This window comes from Neophocaena asiaeorientalis, unplaced genomic scaffold (genome assembly GCF_003031525.2).
Source record: "Neophocaena asiaeorientalis asiaeorientalis breed wild unplaced genomic scaffold, Neophocaena_asiaeorientalis_V1.1 scaffold30, whole genome shotgun sequence".
Taxonomy (NCBI): Eukaryota; Metazoa; Chordata; class Mammalia; order Artiodactyla; family Phocoenidae; genus Neophocaena; species Neophocaena asiaeorientalis.
In genome coordinates, this window is record NW_020174923.1 from 11941663 (window position 1) to 11949578 (window position 7916).

Sequence of the window (7916 nt, forward strand, 5' to 3'; positions counted from 1 at the left end):
CCCGCACAGAATGACGAACCTTGCCGCCCCGCCCGCGCGCGCCCGGCCGGCCACTTCCGGGGTCACGCGACTTCCGCTCGCGACGGGCGGGCTGCGGTGAGCGCATGCGCGCGGGGCCTGGCGTCTGCGCGCCGCCGCCATCTTGTGGGCACGGCCTCGTGGGCGCGTCCCGCGTGGGCGGTGCGACGGTGGGGAAGTTTGCGGAGGCCTATCTCGTTGGGGCTTCTGCGCCCTTTGCCCCAGGCATTTTTTGGACCCAGGCATCCCCAGGGGTCAGCCCGCAAGCTGAAGGGGCGGGGCAGTGTCACAGTCTCGCTGAGCCCCTCGCGGAACGTGGGCGCGGCGTGGCATTTCCGCGAGGTGCTGGAACGCGCGTTTGTCAACGGGCGCGTCTCCCACGGCCACACCTCCTTCTGTGGGTATGCAGCCGTCATTCTGCGAGGACAAGCGGGCCCGGCCTGTCGCCTCTAGGAGCCGGGGTCAGCGGATGGTCGCCGTCCAGCCTGAGGCGGCCTTCGCGCCCAGTCGCTGCTGTCCGGCCTCCTGGAAGTTACCGCCGGACGTTCATCCGCGGGTGTCGGCCTAGCGCGCCCTTCCAGGAGAGGGGTCGGTGCGCCTGCCGAGCCTTTCGCTCCTTCCAGACCAAGTCAGCATGTGGTCGCCCTGCCAGGATCTCCTGCCGCAGACGCCACGGCCGACCCGGGTTCTCCAGCCGCATGGCGAGTATTGGACACTTGCCCATGCGCTCAACCCGGGAGCATTTTGCAGCTCCAGGTGGGGCCCATGATTTGTGACCAATGTGGTGGGCCTGGCGGAGCCCGCGCCGCCAATGCCCGCCAAGCACCCTACTTCCTCCTCCTCCTCGCGGGGTCTGAGCCCCCAAATGTTCAACACCAGAATCATCACAAACACACACCCCCTAGATTGCGCGTAGGAGGGCCTTTTAGGCCATAGAACTTAATGCGAAATACTGACCTTGGAATCTTTTCGAAATGTCTTAACTTTTGATGAGTATTTGCGAGTTTTCTGTATCTAAGAGTCTCACTGTCCCCTTTACATGTAGGAAGTTGAGTTGGCCAAAAGACAGAGCATTCCAGTATGGTATTTATTCGGTGTGTGCTTCTGAGGCTTCCTGCCACTGAAAACCGTGATGCTAGAGCCAGCCGTCCAGCTGCACTGCTGAATCGCTGGTTGAGCAAAAGTTTGCTTTCCCATAACCCAAGTGCTTTTTGAAAAATACCCAAGTGCTTTTTGAAAAACTTGTTATGTTAGTCACCTATTGCTGGGTAAAAACGTACCCTGGAATTTAGCAGCTTAAAACGACCAACATTTACTATCTTGAACGAGGATTAGGGAGCTGCTCTGCGGGGTGATTCCGGCTCCAGTGTTGTGAGGTTGTGGTCAGCTGTGAGCCTGGGACCTGGTCTCAAGGATATGCAGCGGGCTGTTGGCTGGAGGGTTTAGTTCCCCGCTGCCCACAGCTTCTGGCGTCTCTATAAGGCAGTTGGCGTCCCCCAAGTGAGGCCTCAGAAACAGAAACAGAGGGACTTCCCTGGTGGTCCAGTGGGCAAGACTGCACTCCCAATGCAGGGGGCCAGGATTCAATCCCTGGTGGGGGAACTAGATCCTGCATGCCACAACTAAGAGTCTGCATGCAGCAACGAAGATCCTGCGTGCAGCAAGAGAACGCAAGCCAGGGAAACAGAAAGTGCCAAAAACAATCCTGCAGTGTCCCTTACAACCTAGTGTCAGAAGTGCCATCGCTTCTGCTGGTCACACGGACCTTCCCCAGTACAGCGCCGGAGGAGAGCACAGGAGCATGAGGACAAGGAGGCGGCCCACCACATGGACCAAGGTAGAAAGAATGGGATTATGAAGCCCAGGGGACCTATCACCAGCTTCAACAGGTAACCACCAGCTCGTGTCCAATCCTGTGTCATGTGTGCCCTCATTTCCTTAACACATGCAGCAAGTTTGAAGCAAACGTCAAATGTCATAAATATTTCAGCGTGTATCTATTTCTAAAGAAAAGGATCCAGACTTCCCTGGTGGCGCAGTGGTTAAGAATCTGCCTGCCAATGCAGGGGACACGGGTTAGATCCCTGATCTTGGAAGATCCCACATGCTGCGGATCAGCTAAGCCCGTGCGCCACAACTACTGAGCCTCTGCTCTTAGAGCCCATGCTCTGCAACAAGAGAAGCCTATGACGCGGTGAGAAGCCCGCACACGGTGACGAAGAGTAGCCCCTGCTCACGGCAGCTAGAGAAAGCTCACACACAGCAACGAAGACCCAATGCAGCCAGAATAAATAAATAAATTTTCCAAAAAAAAAAATTAAAAAAAGAAAAGGATCCTTTGGGAGTAAATAATAGCAGTACAGTCATCCCACAAACCACTCCAGGACTTCCCTGGAGGTCCAGTGGTTAAGACTTTGCGCTTCCACTGCATGGGACATGGGTTCGATCCCTGGTTGGGGAACTAAGATCCAATATTCCCACATGCTGCGTGGCACGGCCTAAAAACAAACAAACAAACCAAACGCCTGGAGCAGCGGTTTATGGTTCTCTCCTATTCTGTGGGCTGAGGGCTGGGCTTTCTTTCCTGCAGTTGTAATCAGCTTGGTCGCGCTGCAGCCGCAAAGACTGGCCATGAAGACTGGCCGTCAAGATGGCCCCATTTCAACAGCCTGGGCTGTTGGCCCGAGGACCGCCCACACAACTCCCATGGGATTTTGGCCGCTGGACTCCAAGAGCAAATGTTCCAAGAGGCCTGTCTACTGTGAAGGAAGGGCACGGCCTAGCAGTAAGTGCAGGTGAGAATCAGGAATGGAGATGTAGGGAACAGTAACCAACATTCAATTCACGAATCACTCAGTTTATTACACACGGTTACAAAGTAGGGAAAAGGGGGTAATGAACCACTCCAAGAAGAAGTCTGAGAAGGAGGCGTCTCAGCACAAGCAGCATCTCTGGTCTGGCCACAGGTCTTGAGACAAGTGTGAATGGGAAGTTGCCTTCTGCTCTGACAGGGCCTCTGGCAACGTTCAAAAGGCTGGAACAGCTCTCAACAACATGGAGTCGGGTCCTTCAGGGAAGAGTCTTCAAGTCACTGGGCTTAGTGGTCTCTTAAGGAGCAACAGTTACCCCCTGGGGGAGGGGTCTTCACTCTATCAGTTGTTCCTTCTCTTCCAGTGACATACATCATCCATCAAACTTCTTATCTAAAGTAACACTCTTAGTTTATCACTTAAGATACTCGCAGTGCTACAACAGACATTTCAAAACAATTAACGTGGACGTTCACGTTGGCCAGTGTGACTCCATTTTGAAGTACATAACATGTCTTAACAATAGCTTAAATCCTACAAGTTTCACACAAGATGAGTAGGAATCATAACAGAAAAGAAATCACATCATAACAGAGTTAGATTCCACCTCTCAACGGGAATAGAAACAAAGGATGTGTGACCCTCTCGTGTAAAACACACTCTCTGCCTCCCAGGACCCCCAGAAGTCTCATCCCGTCATGGCTTCTGGTCAAGACTGGTGAGGGTGAGGCTGGGGGGTGTGGCTTCTCTTAATCTGAAAATTGGAGCTGAAGACCCAGAAGACCTGCTTTGTGGCACCAGATGAAACAATTGTCTCACTCCCTAACCTTCAGAATCTGTGACCATAGTAAAATATGTTTCACACCACGTTTTGGAGTAATTTAAAGAGCAGTAGGTACCTGGAATACCAACCAAGAAAATATAACAAACTCTTAAATATCATTAAAGATCTAACCAATATTTTCCTTGATTGTACTGAGCTCTTTTACTTTTTGTTAGAGCTTCATACATTGCATTAGTTGTGTTAGGGTCTTCTTTAATAGGATCATCCTCTCTGCTCTGTGCAGTGTCCTGTTGAAGGACCAGGATCACTGGTCCTTAGAGTCTCCCACAACTGGGACTGGCTGGCAACACCATACCCAGTGCTGACATTGTGTCCCTGCCCTTCATCCTTTCCACAGGTGCAGGTTGGACCTGCAGGAGCTGGACCCCTTGGAATGTGACGTGTTTCTGCACCATCACAAGGGAGGAATGACGCTGCTTTGAACCTTTTATCAAATTAGCAAAGAACCTAAAAGATGTGACATGCATGGCCACACCCGGAATGCCCAGCGGGGCTGGGGAGGGCTATGAAAGTACACCTTGAACCTTAACAGAATTCTGAGGAAAGAACCATGGCTGTGTGCAAAGGTTTAGCTGCAAGGACATTTATTTCGGCACTTTTACAATATCAAACGTTTTCCTAACAGGGATCTGAAAAGCAGAGCAGATCACTGAGCAGCCCCAGAACATCTACACTGTAGTAAATATTAATATATATTAATTAAAAAACCCTGTGATTAATTAAAACTTCTTATATTATTCAAATAAAAATATTTAATGACATAGAAAGGCAGATTTACTGAGGTATAATTTACAAAATCCACCCATTGAAAGTTTACAATTCAAGAATTTTTTAGTAAATTTGTAGAGGTGCGTAATCCTCATGCCAAGAAAGTTTCCCTTGAGTTATTTGTAGCTGATGCCCACTCTAGCCCCCTCCCCCGCAGACCCTGGCAACCACTGTCCTGCTTTGTGCATCTGTAAATTTGTCTTTCCTGGACATTTCTTGTAAGTGGAATCACACAATATATAGTATTCTGGTGTCTTGTGATTTCACCTAATGTTTTGCGGTCCATCTACAGCGTAGAATGCACATTTTCTCCTGTTTATTGTATAAGTAGAGCATATTCTGTTTGTATTCACTTGTCAGTTGATGCACTTTTGGTTTCCTTTTTGTCTGTTGTGAACATTTGCTGTCTTTGCGTGAACGTTTGTTCATTTGTCTTGGGTAGATTGCCAAGTGTGAAATTCCTCGTGTTTTCCAAGGTGGGGATGCACCTTTTCACATTTCAGCAATGTGAAAAGGTTCCAGTTGGGCACACCCTGCCAACATTTGGCACTGTCTGTCTTTTTTTTTTTTTTTTTTGGCTACATTGGGTCTTCATTGCTGCACGCGGGCTTTCTGTATTTGCGGCGAGCGGTGGCTACTCTTCATTGCAGCAGGTGGGCTTTTCATTGCGGTGGCTTCTATTGTTGTGGAGCATGGGCTCTAGGCATGCAGGCTTCAGTAGTTGTGGCACGTGCGCTCAGTAGTTGTGGCTCACGGGCTCTAGAGCATAGGCTCAGTAGTTGTGGCGCACGGGCTTAGTTGCTCCATGGCATGTGGGATCTTCCCGGACCAGGGCTCGAACCTGTGTCCCCTGCATTGGCAGGCGGATTCTTAGCCACTGCACCACCAGGGAAGTCCCTGTCTGTCTTTTTGATTAAAGCTGTCCTAGTGGATGTGACATGGTGTCTCTTTGTGACTTTGATTTGCATTTCCCTGTTGAAGAGTCTTCTTTGGTAAAACATCTATTCAAGTTTTTTTGTCCATTTTTAAGTTTGGTTGTTCTATTCAGTTGTAAGACTATTGATGGGTCCTGGATGGGAGTCCTTTGTCAGATATATTTTCTGTGACTTTGTTTTTCTTAATGATGTCTTTTGAAGGGCAAAACCTTTTAAGTGAATTCTAACATCAATTTTTTTTCATGGCTCATGCTTTTGATGTTGTGTCTAAGAACTCTTTGCCTAAGCCAAAGTTGTAAAGATTTTCTCCTATATTTGCTTCTGTTATGTGTATAATTTCAGCTTCCATTTAGGTCTGTACTCCATTCTGAGTTAATTTTTGTGTATAACACGTGTCAAGAGTTGAAAAGACTAATAATTTTCCCCACTGAACTGTCTTCACACGTTTGTTGAAATTTTATTCACCATAAACTTAAGGGTTTATTTATAGACTCAATTCTGTTCCTTAATCTATATGCCACAACCTCTTGATTGCTGTAGCTTTGTTGTAAGTTTTGAAATCTGGTAGTGTAGGTTCTCCAACTTTATTATTCTTTTCAGAATTGTTTTGGCTATTCTAGGTCCTTTGAATTTCCATATAAATCTTAAAAATGTGTTCTCAATTTCTACAAAAGCACCTATTGATAGGGATTACATTGACTCTATAGAGCAATCTGGGGAGAATTGCCATTTTAACTATTGAATGTTCCAACCCAAAGCATGAGATTTCTACGCATCTATTTATTAAAAAAAATTTTTTGACCATGCCTTGTGGCATGCGGGATCTTAGTTCCCTGACCAAGGATCGAACCCGTGCCTCCTGCAGTGGAAGCAGGGAGTCTTAACCATTGGACCACCAGGGAAGTCCTTTAATTTTTTAATTGAAGTATAGTTGATTTACAATATGTTTATTTCTGCTGTACAACACAGTGACTCAGTTATACACATATATACATTCTTTTTTATATACTTTTCTATTATGGTTTATCCCAGGATATTGAATATACTTCCTTGTGCTATGCAGTAGGACCTTGTTTATCCATTCTGTAACAGTTAACCCCAAACTCCCAGTCTGTCCCTCCCCCACCCCCACACAACTATTTAATCTTGTTTCTCTCAGCAGTATTTCAGTTTTCAGTGTGCAGGTCTGGCACTTCTATTGTTAAATTTGTTCCTTTTTTTTTGGCTACATTGAGTGGCATGTGGGATCTTAGTTCCCTGACCAGGGATCGAACCCATGCCTCCTGCATTGGCAGTGCGGAGTCTTAACCACTGGACAGCCAGGGAAGTCCCAATTTTATTCTTTTTTGTATTGACATAAATAGAATTTTAATTTCATTTTTGAATTGTTGGTTGACTTTTATGTACTGATGTTATATCCTTATATTCTGCAACCTTACTAAGCTCATTTACTAGTTCTTTTTTTTTTAATTAATAATTTATTTATTTATGGCTACGTTGGGTCTTCGTTGCTGTGCGCGGGCTTCTCGTGTTAGAGCACGGGCTCTAGGCACGTGGGCTTCAGTAGCTGTGGCTTGAAGGCTCTAGAGCTCAGGCTCAGTAGTTGTGGCGCATGGGCTTAGTTGCTCTGCGGCATGTGGGATCTTCCCGGACCAGGGCTCGAACCCATGTCCCTTGCATTGGCAGGCAGATTCTTAACCACTGCGCCACCAGGGAAGCCCTCATTTACTAGTTCTTAAAGTTTGTGTAATTCCTTAAGATTTTGTACCTGTAGGATCACGTCACCTCTATGAAAATCCCTGGTTTTACCCTTTCCAACAAAAGCTTGTGTTAATCTTTTAAAAGAACGTATCTTTGACAATTTAATGTCCTAAAATGATGGCATCATATAGTTTTTTTGGCTGCCTTTGGGTCTTCATTGCTGTGTGCAGGCTTTCTCTAGTTGCGGCGAGCGGGGGCTACTCTTTGTTGCAGTGCACGGGGCTTCTTATTGCGGTGGCTTCTCTTATTGCGGAGCACAGGCTCTAGGCGAGCGGGCTTCAGTAGTTGCAGCACGCAGGCTCAGTAGTTTGTGGCTCTCGGGTTCTAGAGTGCAGGCTCAGTAGTTGTGACGCACAGGCTTAGTTGCTCCATGACATGTGGGATCTTCCTGGACCAGGGCTCAAACCGTGTCCCCTGCATTGGCAGGGGGATTCTTATTAAATAATTGAATGTTGGTGATTAACTCAATCTCCAGCCCCTCTACCCTCCCCAGAGGTCAGGGGATAGTGAGTGGGTGGGTGGGGCTGAGAGTTCCAACCCAGTAATCAAGTCTTGGTCTTTCTGGTGACCAGCATCCAGCCTGAAACTATCCAGGGGCCGACCAAGAGTCATTCATTAACATGAATTGAAAGGGCCCTGTTATGAATAACGAAAGACGATCCTATTATTCAGGAAATTCCAAGGGATTTAGGAGCTCTGTCCCAGGAACCAGGGAGAAAGATCAATTTACTACTTATTTATTATACCACAGTCACTTTTGACTCCTTTTCTATGCTTGTG